This window comes from Vanacampus margaritifer, chromosome 4, assembly GCF_051991255.1.
Source record: "Vanacampus margaritifer isolate UIUO_Vmar chromosome 4, RoL_Vmar_1.0, whole genome shotgun sequence".
NCBI lineage: Eukaryota > Metazoa > Chordata > Actinopteri > Syngnathiformes > Syngnathidae > Vanacampus > Vanacampus margaritifer.
The window spans coordinates 14,046,233-14,063,566 of record NC_135435.1 but is presented as its reverse complement, the minus strand read 5'-3'; the positions used below and the strand labels follow the sequence as shown (position 1 = coordinate 14,063,566).

Here is a 17,334-nt window from a genome sequence, read left to right as displayed (position 1 = left end):
TATCCTCCCTTCTGGTCGACAAGAATAAAACCACATATGATATCAGTTTTTTAAAATGTATTATTGTGTTTGGCAAATATGAATTCCGTCTATTAATAATTTTACAATACAGAGGTGAAACAAGTGATTCATTTGTGTTTTATATTTTACTGGCAGTACCTGAAAATCGGAGAAATATTTATATGTAATCATGTTTTTTAAGTCATTTAAAATTGACATAACAATAAGTTGGAATTTTTATAAATGGGTTATTAATTTGTTCAAAAGTAAATCAGAGGGATCCCTTGTGGGCATTTTTAAGTAGATAAGTGAAATATGTTACAAAAAACACTGAAAAAACATATAAAAGCTGGAAAAAAAGAAATAAATTGTATTCAAGTTAGTACACCTCATAATTTCAGCCATCATCGAACGCAACCTGCATGCTTTCTGATCACTACACCACAACATTATTCAATTGCCTTAATAAGTGCATTTAAGCACTATTCTATTCACTATTTGATGCTTCGGTCCTGTTGTAAAACATTTTGAAATCTTAGCAAACGCTTGCAAAAGCTTCCTTTCAAAGTGCTGATAATGACTATGGATGTATTCAAATGCAATTAAAACTCAAAGACCGTATTGTAAGTCAGTACGACTAACTCAAGCGCATCAATCATGTTCACGGGACCAATGTCAGTTCACACCGAAGTACATTTGATGTCACACACAAAGGAATAATAATTACTTTCATTCAAAAGGTATACTTTCAATCGGTTGTCAATGGATGAAAAAGATGCCAGGACCAATTTAATGCTTTAAAGTTTTAGGCCTGATTTTCACAGAATGTTTGCTAAATTGAAAAGCAGATGCTAATGTTTTTTACCACTCGACATGTGAAAAAGAAATTTGTACCTCAAGAGACATAAAACCAACACATCATGATTAAAATGAGAGGCAGGGAATATCATTTGGAATAGTTCAAATGTAAGAGCAAAAAAAAAAAAAAACTCTCATTTTGGTCATTTGCTCAAGTGTTTGCTCAAAAGTGAGACCCTTCCAAGTCCGGGCCGAGAGAAGAAGTCGCTCCGTTTGGAGTTTCCATCGGGAAAATCTTCCTACTTCATCACAGGAAGTTGGATTTATTTCCACCATGATGATGGATGTGACCTGAGGACAACAGCAGCGACATTTGCATGTGATTAGCAAGGCTGTGATTGAGATGCACAAGTGGCGTGCTGTGGTGCGCCGCAGCCGTGTCATGAGCCCGACATCCGGTGCACACGTGCGTATGTGTGTGCGCGCGGGTGTGGTTGGGTGTAAAACAAGCTCATTGGCTGCAGGTGTGAAAGTAGCCCAGGCTGTGAACTCCGCACACTTCGTGGCTTCCTCATTTATTTCTATTTTTCTCTGATTTGGTTTGACACTGCCGCTCGCTGCTGATTTGCATGTGCTCCTGACACCCTTGTACCAGGCGCGACCTCTTCAACACGCAATTTCTCTCTCCTCACCACATTGTCAACATCGTCCTGTCTTTGGAGAGGGAAGAAAGTCTTTGTAGTGCATGGTACAGTGACACCTCAATTTACAAGTGGCCCGCCCGGTTTATGATTTTTTTGTAGATGAGTACAATTTTGTTGAGATGGTGGTAGCAAATTTCACAACAAGCAGCAATCTTCCAAGTGATGATTAGTAGAACCCGACCGATTCACTGCCTCGCCAATTTAATCAACCAATATTAGTTACATAATCCATAATCCATAATTAAGATTTACAGTATAATTATTCAATAAATCTTACTTGAGTATGCTGTTTTTTTTTTTTTTTGCTGATTTGAAATTAAAATCCCATTTTACTTTTGGGCCGATCAACAAGCTTGAAAAAAAAAAAAACTAAAAACATAACTGATCACCCATCGGAAGATGGAACAATATAGCTGTATAAACAACTTCCATATTTACAGTCAGGTAGGGACTAGTTAAAACCCACGTTGGCATATAAGACATCACACCTGTTCACCGATTTTGCATAAAAATGCAAGATATCATCCGTTACCAACCCAGTCAGATCAGTGTAAAGTATATTTACTATATATTAATTTAAAGTTCCTTTAACACCACTCATTTTTTTAATGCACAAGTAATGAACTCGGGGAATTCCAGCAGCAGACACGTCCACGTCAAAATTTAACAGTAATACATTTCATAGTAATGCATATAGTTGTGGAGACTGGGGCCAAGTTGTATTTTACATTTTTAAAAATGTGCAGAATTTCACAATTTACTTCATGTTAAAGATTAGATAGCTCTTAATTTGAAAAGAAAAATGCACTGAACTGTCACCATTGTCTTACGAATGCAACTATGCCATCTAGTGCCAGAAAAATGACCTCAACACAAATCAATGTCACACTCGTTTTTTACAGTACTGTACATCCCTTTAATTTGCATTTGCCATATATTTCTATTAGTTTAACATGTTTATCCCCTTTCATGTTAACAAGGGTATGAAAATTTCGAAAAGTGTTTTATTGTTCATCTTATTGTATATTTAGAACAGATATAAAATTTGCAATTGATCGTCAGTTAACTATTGAAGTCATGGGATTAATTATGATTAAAAAATTTAATCGCCACTACTATACATATTTTTTAATTAATTTGTTGATGAATTTGTTACTGGAATTTTTTTCTGCCCAATATCACAATTGGTATCAGCCTAAAAAAAAAATCCATATTGGTCAGCCCTCATAATTACATAGTGTGGGCCAAATCCACTAAAAATGTGTTACGTCCGCTAAGAGCGCTAAAAATTGCTCCACAACTGCACCCGCAGCTTTCTCCGTGTTAACGGCCTATTCACTAGTTGCTCTAATGATATACCAGCGCAAACACGCCCACAATGTTTGACAGCAAATTTGTGCCTGATTTAACACACATGGCAATGGATTTTGTGCCAAGAACACGGAAAGAAAGATTATCAGAAAGTGAGGTTGTACTGAGGAGGTCCAAAAGCGTTTTCCTCATTTAGCGCTATCAAGCTGTAGTGAGCGGAGAGGACGACGATGACGTCATTCGTTTATTCATTTAATGTCCATAAAATACAAGTTATCGGTGCGATCGTCTTCCATATTTTCTGAGGTTGACGTGGGTATACAGTAGAGACAGTAGAGATGGATTTTCATATAGTATAAAGTAGTGTTAATGCATCTGCCACGCAAAAATGCTAAATGGTCACTTTTATCTAGATTGCATTCCTTTTTCTTTTTTGTCGCCTTAGACAAAACTTTTTGTGCGTTGACATTCAAATTGACTTCCATCTTTGTAACGAATGGGGAAATGGGAAAGTGACATGCCATAAAGCAGTCAACACATTTGTAGTTTTTTTGTGGGGCAGTGTTCCTACCATCCTCCTCAAAATTGCTTAGTGTCAGTAAAAATGATATAGACCCCCTCAGGCCATGGCAAAGCTACAATCCAACTAGTTTTAAGTCAATGTTTCATCAGAAGAGTTATGAAAATATTTTATTAAGGTTGAAAAGTTCCTTAGTGCTACTTTAACCAACGACTATTTGAACACAAATGATGCGGAAACACATTTAAACAATATTAAAATGGGCATATATTTTTATCATCTGGAAAAAAAAAGACTCATGTTACTGCAGTTTAATTGTCTTATATTATTGTGTGTTGTTTACGTTAGTATTTTTCCTATTAAAGTCATGAAACTTTTGGTTAATGTTTTATGAGGAGTCTGAAGTGGATTAATGGTGTTTTTAATAAATTCAATGGGGAAATGTGATATGAGATCCAAGTGTTTTGAGTTCCGAGTTTGGTACGACTTAAAATTGTAAGTCAAGGCATCACTGTACATGGGAAAAAATAAATGAGATGCATTACGATCATCACTGAAAGGACATCATGGCTACCAAGGCCTCAGACGTCTTTTTCCATTCGTGTTATCTGTCATCGGGTTGGCTTTATGACGCGTGCGAGGGGGTTATAGGCCGTCGGCAACATATGTTTGTGCTCACAGCAAGTGTGTTTACGACAGGAGGGATTTCAAGCATGGCTGCAGAAAGGAACTGATAATCAAATCTTTAATCCAATTAATTTATCCAAGCGGCAGAATGAGCCAAATGCATCAAGCTGCTCTGGTCACGGAGCTGTGCTGTGATGGAACTTAAATCAAGGCGCCAACATTAAGACACAACATAATAAAGACATCAGGCATGCTTAAATTCTCTATGCGTCATTATTCCTGAAGCCTTCCTTAAATGGCTGTCGGATGTATATTCAAGCACAAATGCACTTCCTTCCTGTTTTCACTAAACATTTCCAATAGGGATACACAATGACTTTTTTTTCCATCAATAACCGATGACCCTATTGCTTCTTGATTCACTCACTGTTGTCGTCGGGGATCGTCAAAGTGTCTTGACAGCTGAAATGTATAGTGACTTTTATTTTGGAGGTGCCGCGGGAAGCGTGTCACGACGTGACGGCGCGTGTCTTCCTTTCTTAAGACTTTGCATTTTAGCAGAGAGTCCAAGTCTCTCGCCTGTAAATAAGTCATTTGATAACTTTGACAAAAGTGACATTAATCAAAATAACAGTAGAGATTTACCAAAAAAATGGCCGCCATGAGGAGCGATTTGTTGACAATTCTGTTCCACCAAGAACCATTTACATTGCAACTCCACAAGCACCGATAAGATACCGGTAAGTCATAGCGATTAGCGACATGCTCGTGTAGTTAATAGCGCCAACAATTTTATTTCTCTTATTTCACAAGTGCTAAACAGATTAAAAGTGTTGAAAGAAATATTCAGTCTCGGCAAATCACACTGACAAGGCGATGGAGTCGAGGTCTGTCGGGAGCAGCGAACTAATTAAAGTGAGAAACGGTGTGCAGTTATATAACATTTGTATGTGAATGATGAAAGCCTACAGTTGGGCAGTTTTCTGACGTAAATCAATAATTAAACATGTTTTTAAATGTATAGAATTATAAAGTAAAGATATATCACTATACTCTCTTAATTGAAAGTGTACAAAAGTTTTTCAGAGAAATCAAGTGGAAGCTGATGATTTTGAGGAGGAAATGAAGTAATAGTTATGGCAATGATTTTGGCCATGATAGAATTAAGCACTGATTATTTCATAGCATTGGCGTTTTCTTTTAAATAGGATTGATTATTTTAGCCCGCAACAATCATAAAAAATGCTAGAAAGTAGTGAAATTAATTACTTCGCCTGGTAGAGTTACTTTTATTATGAAGCCGACAATCCTCTTCCAACTTGAGAGCGTAGCATCAGATTTTGAGGTGATGATTTTGATCTCAACCACTTCACGCTCAGCTGCCAACTGCTACAGTGAGAGTTAAAGAATATTTGGTCATATAAACGCATATCGAATACTACCATTGAAAGGAACATTGGCTTGTGTTCCGTGCATCATTACAAGGAGTCTTTGTCTTTTTAGTACAGGTTGCATGCGCAGCGTCTGGCACGTAACTAACCAAAATTTCCAAACAGAGGTAAACAAACATGGCAGGCCAAAGCATAGCATTATACTTGAGCGAGGAGGAAACCGATTACATGAATTTGTCTTTTATATTTTGTATTGACGGTGGAATGCAAGAAGCGGAAATTACATCTATTTGCATTATGAGCTTGTTTGTGCGTTTAGATGAGGATGTTCCAGTTGATTACAATTACCATGTATACTGTAAATGGGTTTTTCCAAATGTTCCAGAAACCAGAATTTGGACATTAACCCGAATATTGACGGCATGTAAACAGTCAAGGTCTCCACCTCAGCCGCACCTTGCATCATGAAGGAATTTGACTTGCTGTCGTGATGGGGTTCAACTTTGACACCATAGGGACAGGAATCAACATCTTATCCAAGACATGTAGAATGGTTAACTCATGCAAAGACCATGCGGAGGGTGTCGATGATCTGCTTCCAGGGCCAGGACAAAAAAACTGCTCTTCCGAATCTATAAAATCGCACAATTCTTTGCAAATTAAAGATCAGGCTAATTGTATATTTTTGTGTGTGACCCCTTCCAATTCAAACAATCCTGCTTTGATTTTGAAAAGAGAATGTGTTAAACACATTTGGCCAGTGGAGAAGCAGGACCAGGTGGTCAATCATTGTCTCCTTCTCAAAGGAGCATTGATGAGCATTGAGCGAGATCAGAGAAGTAATACAGCATTGTTCTAATTACAGCGTGTCACAGACAAGAGCCTATTTGCATTTTAAACGAGTGCTCGCTCTGATTGAGGAAGCATTGTTGTATTTTTCATGACATGAAGCACACGGAGGGCAGCGAATGCCATCCCCAAACACGCATCAGAGGCTTTCGGAGACGCACTCCACACAGTATCCAGTTGCTCTCAAACATTCGCAAGATATTCTTTGATATGTGTTTGTTTGTTTTCATTTCTTTTACACTTATGCATACTTCATGGATATGTTTCCTCCAAGCAACCATTAATTTAATATTGCAGCCTTCTCCAATGACTTTTTTCTATCCCCCACTACCAGTTCAAGCAGAAATGAGAGAGGGTCTGAGGAGAAGGGGAGAGGAAGAAGAAGCGGGGGCAAAAAAGAGAAAAGATGCTGGAATCAAATAGGATTTAACGCTTTTTGACTGCTGTTGCACTATTTTCTTAGAGTGGATTTGAAGCGGGCTGGGCTGCTTCCGGAATATCTTACAGCCTACTCAGTGTCTTTATCTACAATTCCACTTATTTACAGATCACTGAAGGAACATCTGCTCCAACACTTGCCCCAAATCTAAGAAGTGATGTTTTGCAATATACCATTTAATTTTTAATGCCCAAATTCAGTTCTCCTTCAAAACAGAAGAACTTTCACAGATCAGCTCCTTTAGATGGCATCTAATAGCCTGCAAATATAGTGGAATTCAAGGGATAAACAAAACTGTGGCAAACAAACCATCACAGTAATAGTAAACACTGCAAGTTGACAATAACATGGCAACTTATAAGTTGGAGGCTATTTAACTTTCTCAGCCATAAACAAGTCTGTATACAAATTCTCAAGCAAACTGTTTGCTTTTACTTTGTCAGCATGCATATTGTCGCTGTTTGACGCCCAATATGGTCAATTTCATTTTTTCCCTCCACAAATGGATGCTGATGGGTTCTTCCCATATGGTCTTTTTTTAATTTGTTTTTATTTTTTACAAATTGTTGAAAATAGCTTGTGAGCAAATCAAATAAAAAAAAAATGTAAACCTGTATAGCACTTTTCATAAAAATACAATTCAAAGTGCTGTGTAATTAAAACATCCATAGTGCAATTATTAACAAAAAATAAACACTCCCTTACCCCATCATCACCATGATCATGCACTCCCCCCAACACACACACACACACACACGCAACTTGAGAACTATGTAAAGCGATATGGCGGGGCAAAGAGAAACCATGTGAGGAAAAGCACCCCAAGCTCGTCCACACTGAGAAGGATGACAGCACACGGCCACAGGGAGCGGTTCCATCCCAGAGATCTCCGGCCATAGAATGCCCGCACTAGGCCCCGCAAAGGGTGTGAAGCCACCCCAGTCTCCCGGACCTAAAGAGTCTTCAGGACGACCCCCAGTGCTGAGGCCTCTCACATGAGAAAACGTTGGAGCTAAAAGCTAAAAGACAACAAAATAAAAAAGCTAAATGCAAAGCTGAAGGACAATATGATACAAAGAGCTATAAAGTAAAAGATAGTAAGATTAATAAATTAGCCAAACTAAAAAGGTGTGTCTTGAGCCTCTTAAAAATATCAACATTATTCACATATTTTAGCTATTCACTTGTTCCCTATCCACGGTAGTATTCTCCTATGGAATACAAACAAAAGAGAAGAATGAGTGAACGATCCAAAGTCAAGAAGTGAAACAAACTACAAATGTTAACATCAGATGATCTACTTTTAAAAGAAGGCCCAATTAATTGTCCCCAGTTGGCGCTTGCTCTTTGCCACTGGTGTGAGTGGTGACGCACCTGCTTATCCGAACCGCAATTCAAGCTGGCCTAATGCCAGCTCGCTCTGCTTCAGCTTCCTCCAAATACTGCACATATTTGATTTACAATACACTATAATAGGCCATCAGCTTAATTATTGCAGCGCATTCATCACACTCAGCCTTTCTGTGCATACTTTCAGGAGGCACAAAGAATGGCTCGTAATACCAACATTTGCATTTGGCTCAAAAACAATGTTGATTTTCTGTTGCTCGCAAAGAGCATACCAATTCTTCCCCCCCTTATTTCGTATATACGGTGAACCCTCATTTATCATAGGTGAACATTTAATTTGCCATATTGACAGAACATTTTTTTTATATGTACTTTAACCCCCTAATGCTTTAAATTTAAATTAAAATTTATGAAATCCCACTTTCAAAATAATTTGCTAGAAACTCTTCGCATTTTCTCGCTGTTAGGAAATGGAAGACTATCATATAATCAATAAATAAATCAAACAATTATCTCAGTGACTACATACAGCAATTAATTTTACCAGGTAGATGCTAACGTATATACACAGATGTACTGTACTATATGCAAAAGTACTTGCCTCACAGGAACCCTCTCTGTCTGTAAATAGTAGTAATTTTACTTTATTTGTGTCCTGTATGGTTTTATTAAACAGTTAATGAACACTTTCTACTTGTATTGCAGTTAAGAATGTTAACATTTTTCTTCCAACATTGCCTGTACATTGAATAAAGGTTTTTATGATGGCGACAGTTTGAGCCTGGAACAAATTAATTCACTTTACAGAATTTCCTTTGGGATTTATTTATTTTTTCTCAAATCACAACAACTTGGAAGTTGGCCAGCATCAGAGAAAGGATTGTGTAGGATTTCACAATGCTGCATATTTATGTTTTCATTTAGGATATTATGACAACTTGAAGCCTTTCCGACTAATTTTATTGTATGTTGTGAGTTAGGAGTCATACCCTGACTGAACTGAAATGTAAATAACATTCTTAGATTGACTGTTTATATTGGATCCAGGGCATGGAACAAATTTATGACACCACGCAGTGTGTGTGTTTCCTTCACTGCTGCCACAATATAAAAGGTTTGCTCGTTAGGCAGTTTTTATTTGTCGTCCAGAATATTTGCAGATAATGTTTGGATTCCAGAGCGGCAGTTGCTGCTGGGAGTTTTAAAAAAAAACAAACGTACGTGGACAGACCAAAGCTTGTGGATCAGTGGTAGGAAGAACAAAAGATCATTTACTGTAATTTGGATGAAATATAGTAAGCCTTTGTTAGCTCCCCAGTGTGGAAAGTTCAAATTTCTGCAACAAAACACACATTTGTCAAGATGACAAAACATCTATTCCTAACGTAAATCAAAATTTTAAAAATATTTAATTGTTGCTATCGTTAAAAAAAATATAAAAAAAATAATATACATATATATATATATATATATATATTATTTTTTTTTACTTGATAAAAATAAATAAGTTTGACATATTGTCCATTTACCACATTGTTGTTTCCGTGTTAGAGTGTGCTACATGCTCCTTGTGAGTGCTTTCATTTGTCTGTTTTTCTGTCCCATACACAGCTGAAAGTGCATCAGCGACTGTCCCTGTCCTTTTTCGACTCGAGCGGCAGCATATCTAAATCTTTGCCTTGCCCCGTCAAAATAATTCTCAACATGTTTACACGGAACACCAAAGAAGACGCACTTGTACTTTGCCTCTTGGTTTCAGTTTTTCTCGGTGAATAGAGTCGCAGGTCATTGTCGGCGGCCTGGAGTCGCTTTGACAGCTCGTAATCACACCTCTCATGTCGCCATTCAACATCTCAACAACACCGCTTCTTCCGACTGTCAGTCACTGTCACTAGGTGATATTTTCTGCGGGCTATGGGTGACCATCTGGACACCGGGTCACCATCTTCACAGATGACATGTTATTCTTTTTTAGATTGATAATATTTAAATGTGACTGACCTATTTCCTCATGTCAGTCCAACCTGCAAAGGCTGCCGACATTGTTGACATTCCAAAAGAGGATTCACGATGAGACCACAGGTCTTTCTCCTTCTGATTTTTCTTGCTCACACAAAAGCAAGAATATGAAAGCTTTTGTCTTACTACACCCTCTGTCTTTGTAAAAAAAAAAAAAAAAAAACTTCAAATGGAAGAGACATCAAACAGTGAACCACAACGCTTTGATCTGACTTTGAATGCAATGAAGTTATGTAGCATTAAAATTTAAGAACTGGACTTGGAATCATACCTTTACACTGAAGGTAATATTGTACTGTAGTTTCACAGACACTGCAATAAAAACGCATGTATCTTTGGAAGGTGAGATGAAGATCTGACCACCTCAAAGCCTTTGGGAGTGCAGGTCAAAATTCTTCAAATCAGAACTTGACAGAAGTCAACTTTTGAATTAGTTTATTCAACATTCAGAGGCAAAAAGTTTCAAAAGGTAAAAATAAGGATACACAAACATCCACAGAGGCTTTTCAAAGCAACAACGTTCTCCGTTGTTGTCAGTAAGCCTCGCTATATCTGCTGACAAATGACCACGGCAGAGTGGACAGTATAATTTAGCGCTGATTAAACAGCAGGCCTCTTAAACAGAGAGCCAAGGTTCATACGATTAACACAACTCATTTTTATGCAAGCATATATCATTACAAGAGTGGCATGCTCCAGCTGCAAACACAAGCAAACACTGCATCATGAGCTGTCAAAGTAGCTCAGCTTCACGTTGCAACGGTCATTGCACAGCCCAATAAGGAAAGATAGGGAGTGTAAAAACACTTGACACAACAAAAGCACAATCTTACTTTGCTTATTTTTTTGTTTTTGTTTGACAAATGTGCCTAAAATTATTCATACTACATTAATGTGTGCGCTTTTTTTTTTTTTGCAGATTCAATTTCAGTGGGCCCCGGCCATTTAATCATGGTGAACATTCAATTGTGAACGGAAATGAGTCTCTACAGCCAAATGTCAGCTTTCTCGCTAGGCTTCTCTGAGAACTCAGAATGTAATCTAGCCTAGGGTGACCAGACATCCCGGGATGACCGGGGCAGACTTGGGTCCCGCATCTCATTGTTTTGCCCCAACATTACTCAGGTCCCGTCCCAACGTCTCGTTTTTGTTTTTTTGGCATGTGTATCACACGGTTGTCATAGCAATTCATAGGATAAACCCATTTAAAGGGAATTTAAATGTTAAATTCCTTCCTGAACTGTAAACCAAGATAGCATTTAGCATTAGCGAGTAACTCTCCATTTATAGCCGTAAGTCTGTGTTATACTGTCCCTAGCTGGCTAAGGGGCGACTTTCAAGGAGCAGCGCAAGGTCCATTGTTTTGGAACAGAAAATGTGGCACAAATTGTGCACTGTTTTTATGACGTTATCTTTTTTTTTTTCTAAAGTAACAATACTATTAAGGGCTATTTACTTATTACTTATTTAAAAACACATTCCAATATTTTTTTTATTGGCTTTCACAATGGGTTAATAGTATTTCCGTGCATTTCATTTTGAGTTAAAAGCGTGATTACGGAACCAATTAAATTTGTAACTCAAGGCACCACTATATATCCCCCCCACGTGGGATGCAAATACATAAATAAATAATGATTACTTCTAAATTTAAGTTTTTTTTATTATACATTATACATATAATTCATTTTCAGTTTTCAGAACGTACTGGTCTATTAGCCATTATAGAAAAACAATAATTTTGTTAATTTAAATTTTTTTTAATTTAGGGCAGTGTTGTGCTATTTCCAGGTGTAGCAACTGTAGCAGAGCTTGTGTTCGACAGCGTTGAAAGGTAGAACATGCACACCAAGTGAAGTTTACAGCTGTTAACATATTTGAAAATGATTAAGTTGGGTGGTCTATATTTGGGGTGGGAATCTTTTCCATTAGGGGATGATTAAATAATGATGAGGTGGTGAATATTTACTGCGATATTACAGGGAATGTAGCATGTGACCCACTTTTACTTTCATATCTGAAAAGGATAAACCCTTTGATAATTCTTTGATTGCATACTCTACATGACAATCACTTTTGGATATTAAAGCTTGCTTCTGCCTTCACCTTCCCTGCCGCAGCTGCTCCATTGAAGATGCTTTTGGATTGGCCTACTACATGTGCAATCTGAGGGAAATGTGACTGAGTGATGTGTCATATAATCTCTTGGACATATCTTGCAGGACCGTTATTCGAGGAGACGATTTCGGACAGGGGGTGCTGCCTTATAAAACATTCATCTGGGAAGAGTAGCACAGCAATGCTGAGAGATGGAGTGGCAGGATGGAATGAGAAAATCGAGTAATGTGTTTGTCATATCGTCTTGGAAAATATCTAGACTCTGCGGCTTAATTTAAATAACAGGTAAAACAAACATAAGCGAAGAGAGGTTTTATGTTCTTAACAAAAAGCCAGAAGTTTTTTGTATTAAGCTATGTTAGAAGAAAAGCCCAGTGTTATTTTTTTCTAACTTCTGACAGCACAACACTTCTTTTACCCCCCACAAACACAAATGCTTTATACAAGATTTTTGGTCTGCTTCCTTTGTCTTGAAGTGACAAGGAAATTGACCTCACCAGTTAACCTTGTGAGTTTTCCAATTACTTTTAGAATCAGAATTGATTTTATTTTATGAAAGCAATTTATTTATTTACATTTTCTTATTATGTTTTTTTTTTATACAGTTCAGTGATATTTCTCTGTTAAAAACTGTAGGGCCAAAGTGAGTAAATGAGGCGCCAATTTTTACCTGTATGTACTCTCAACAGCAGTTGTATACAAGTAGAACTTATCTCATTATATAGTGCATTACACAGAACTGTATACCATAACCTTGTATCCCTATATACTGAATACATAATGAAATGTAAGAATAAGGTAATTCTCTAAACCTGTCACTCTCAAAACAAAGCAAATCTGACTCTTTTTTTTTATTATACAGGCAACATTTAGGTGGGCAATGCTAGTTGTGCAAAAAAATTGACCAGGATTTTCCAATTTTACACACAACCTAAAGTCATGGTTTGAAATTTTTTTATAAATAAAGAAATGATAAAAACTAGGGGTGTAAGGCAATAACAATCGTAATTAATTGCATGACTTCAATAATTAACTCGTGATTAACCGCAAATTTTTTATCTGTTCTTAATGTACAATAAAAACATTTTTTCTAAGTTTTCATACTCTTGTTAACATAAATGTGGAAAAAAAATTCACTAATTGAAATACGGCTCCATCTTATAGTCATTGATACAGTAATTTCGTAATAATTCATAAAATTGGGTTAAAATGAAAAATATATACTTTACTGTACTGTGCTGAGTGTGATATTGATTTGTGTTGAGGTCAGTTATCTGCCACTAGATGGCAGAGTTGCATTTGTAAGATGTTGGTGACAGCTCAGTGCTTTTTATTTTCTAATCCAATCTTTAACATGAAGTAACTTGTAAAATTCTGCACATTTTTAAAATTGTAAAATACAACTTAACCCCAGTCTCCACCACTATATGCATTATTATTACATTTATTAATGCAAAATTTTGACGTGGACGTGTCTGCTGCGTTGCGACTGGAATTCCCCCAGTACAGGCTTTCTAAGTAAGGGGCGGTCGCGCGTAAGAAAAAAAAAATTGTGACGTTAAAGGAGCTTTAAATTAACTCAAACGTAATGCACTAATTTTGACATCCCTAATAAAAACATAAATGTGTGAAATATGACACACATGGTGACACAAACACATACGAGAAGGATGAATTTCCTTATTTCCTCAAGTAAATTTCTTGCTCCACGCAATGCATTCTGGGAACAGATAAGGAAAGATAGTATATAACAATATATAGTATTTACACTTTTGACCCCCGTCAAGTCGTGGTGAATAAGGAGCAGGCTGAAAATCCACATATAATTGGTGGCCAGTGAAATGTATTGCCGTGGGGGCAGGGGGTAGTATTTCTGTTATGCATAATCTATTTTTTTTAATTAATTGTCTAATTGTTCGGTAATCCATCTTTTTTTGCCCGCCCAAAATCAGCATTGACCTAAAAAAAATCCATGAGATTAGAAACTTTTCGAAAGATAGAACCCCCAAAAAAAGCTTTTTTTTTTAACTATTAAATCAAGTTACCACTGTATGTGCATTCTCATCAAATACAGTACTTGTTGATATTTTAATAAATTCTTCTGAAAAAATGCTGCTGAGCAACAGGTATGTAACATTTAACAATGGCGTGAATTTTGCAATATTCAAAACCCAAATGTATGTCACCATCGGTATTTTGAACAGTGCTGAATGATTTAACCTAATAAAGATTTAATATCTCCAAAATATTATCTCGACTAGTTGATGCATTATTAATCCCCTTACAAAGCTGGGACAGAACAATTGTGATTGCTGGCAAACCAGCGTCACCCAGGAATAAATGACTGCGGGTAACGGACCATGAGAAAGTTTGCTTATCCTGCGAGCGAGGCACCGGCCTCTCTGCTCCCAGCGACTCTTGGCCGTGCTTGGCTAGCCTGCCGTGGCGCTTCGGCGGCGGAGCTTCAGAGGCTGATAGATACCAGAGCCTAGTGGGAGCCTGCTAGAGTGGCCTCTCCCAGAAGGGGGACGGCTGCTCCCGGCCACACAAGGTCACGCTGGCCTCTTGTCACTGTTCTCTCAACAGACGGGGGGGAATAACATTCTCATCTCGGGACGATTAGTGCCAGGCAGAGACCAATTACCGCCAGCTAAAGGGCAAACAGTAAGTGCGCATGGATGAAGCCACACGGGTTAAAGTGGTCATACGAAGCAAAAGGTCAGCGTTGTCCTAATTTTAGTCGAGTTTAAGATGTAAATACTGTTGCTCGGCACATAAATTTAGGACAGAAAAGGTTCAATTAGGTGCGTCTTTTCCTGAGTCAAGTAAATGCTGTCCATTAGGGATCATTACTGAAGGGCATTATTGTCATTACTTGAATTGTCTAGCTCTTATCTTTTAACCAACATCATTTGCATGGGTCATTTATCATATGCTAATGAGCTGCAGATCAATAAGGGCCCATATTGTTCACATGAGCTTGATACTGTCCTTGAAATCATAACTGAGCAGCATTAGGTCATTTCAAGAGAGAAGTATTCTCTATTTGTGATATCGGCCAGCTTTCATAGGCCTTAGTTTTTGTATCATTTGTTTGTTTTTTTGTTTTGTGTACCAACATTTGTTCTCAATTTTCATAGAGCCACTCTGTTTTCACCAAACCAAATTCATCCGCCTCACATGTGCAACTTCCTTGATTTCTTTGACCATCTGATTTAGTTTATTTAAAGGTTATAATAGTTAAGATATTTTCATGATAGTTTTTATTTATTTATTTAATTTTAATTCATATTCAGAGGAAGGTTTATTAGTTTTTATTAGTTTAGGTTTCATTAGTTTCAGTGTTTGAATGTGTATTTATTGTGTGTAAGATAAATTAAAAAAAAACACCACAGTAAGTATTGTGTCATAAGAGATCAATAAAAATTGAATTTTAAAAACAATCACAGGTACTGTAAAACGGTCCACAAGCTTTGAATTACAACAAGTACAGATATTGTGTTTTAAGTTAAAAAGTTAGCTTTAGGTGGTTTTGTTCACCCAAAAATTTTGTTTCAGTATTCATTGACTAAAATCTAAAATAACCTTGGTCTATTAATAGTCTGTTTGGACCATTTGCAGGAAGGTAAAAAAAATCCATCCTTGAGACCTCCTCTTGGCCAAACAGTCGAGATGTTGTAAGCCCTCAAATTGTTTGACCTCTGTAAAGATAATGAAGTGTATGAGCAACTTTGCCTTCAAGTACAGAATTTATTTCAAGTAATTTTTTAAACAAAATTACTAAAATTGCAAATCCATCCATCCACATCCTTTAAAAATAAAAAAACTTCCCTTATATCATGAAGGGGGAAAAAAATCTCAAACACATCCAGTTCACAGAGAATACTGCAGTTAAGTTTTTTTTTTTTTCACAACTCTGAAACTGTGAACATATGCATGGTGCCGTTGACAGGTTTGCGGGACTGTGGAATATTCCTCAGGTCTTTGTTACTGCTTGCCATAGTAGGAAAAGAGACGTGTTAGTCAGTTAGGTGTTTCATATGTGTTACATGTCTGTCCACCTGCAGCGACCGAACATGATTTATTGCCCAATTTGGCACTATTTGGACAAAACACGAGTGGCCAGATTAAACTCTTTATGATTGTTCATTCTAATGTTAACAACAATGGCAAATTCTAACACATGCCACTTTTGTGTCTGATTTTGTCTTTATTGGTTAGGTACACTTGCCCAAAGAAATAAGTAGAAAAATGACAGTTGGTTTTGCGCCCCCGCCCCCATTCTACTTTTTGTCACGCTTTTAACAATGACAAATAACACTTTATTGTATATTACAAAATCTAAATTTAAAGTGGAATTCAGCTGAAAGTCACATATTTTGTGTGTTGGTGTGCCTCGTATGTAGCATCAGCTCATACATTTGTCCTATACTGTACAGTACTCCTTTTGTTTTCATTTTGTTTGTGTGTGTTTGGCTGGTCGTCACGTTCATTGAGTGGCTGATAATGTAATCGGTGAATGTTACTTTACTTTTTTTTTTTCATTTCATATTCTGCATTTAAAACAACCACATAGCTTTGCCTAAGGAACGGCCACTTAGCTTAATGCTAACAAATAAGTCATAATGCTTGGTCATGCTAATGGCAGCAATCATCAGTTTTAGAAGCAACGGTGGAGCAACACATCACGAGAAAAGACTATTATAGAATCTTGCTGAGTCGTAGAATAAGAAGTTCTATTCTTCTTCATTTATGTTTGCATTATTGTAGTATAGCTACAGCCTCCCAGTGGCCAAGATGGGCACACTGGAAGGAGAAGCACAATTTTTTGTTTGTTTGTATCCCCATTAACTCTTGCAATGTGTAAAATCTGATTTTCCTGAGGTCCATATATGTGAAAAACAAAACAATACAAAATATATAAATAATGAATAGAAACAGTATTATTATTATTATTATTATTATTATTATTAATAATAATAATAATAATGCATTTGTGGATAATAATAATAATAATAATAATACTACACCATGTCATATAGCTGGTGTATCTCCTTTTTGCGAGGCTCTTTCCCATTTTACTTGCTAAATTATCAATGCAACACAATTTTAATCTAAAATCCAAAGTAATGCTCAGTAATGTAGTCACTTATACTTGTTAAACTTTTTTTCCTGCCAAATATAAGTTCAGTTGTAGGTCACCGTCCA

The 17,334-nt window shown here is 36.9% G+C and overlaps 1 long non-coding RNA gene across 1 annotated transcript; it reads right to left on the bottom strand.

The window, feature by feature from the left end:
- Positions 1 to 343: 343 nt before the first annotated feature.
- LOC144050836 (uncharacterized) lies at positions 344 to 10,108 on the bottom strand. Its single transcript, XR_013293942.1, has 2 exons — positions 9,991 to 10,108; positions 344 to 1,149 (listed from the first exon to the last, which is right to left on the bottom strand). It is a non-coding gene; the product is annotated as an uncharacterized LOC144050836 (long non-coding RNA).
- Positions 10,109 to 17,334: the final 7,226 nt, after the last annotated feature.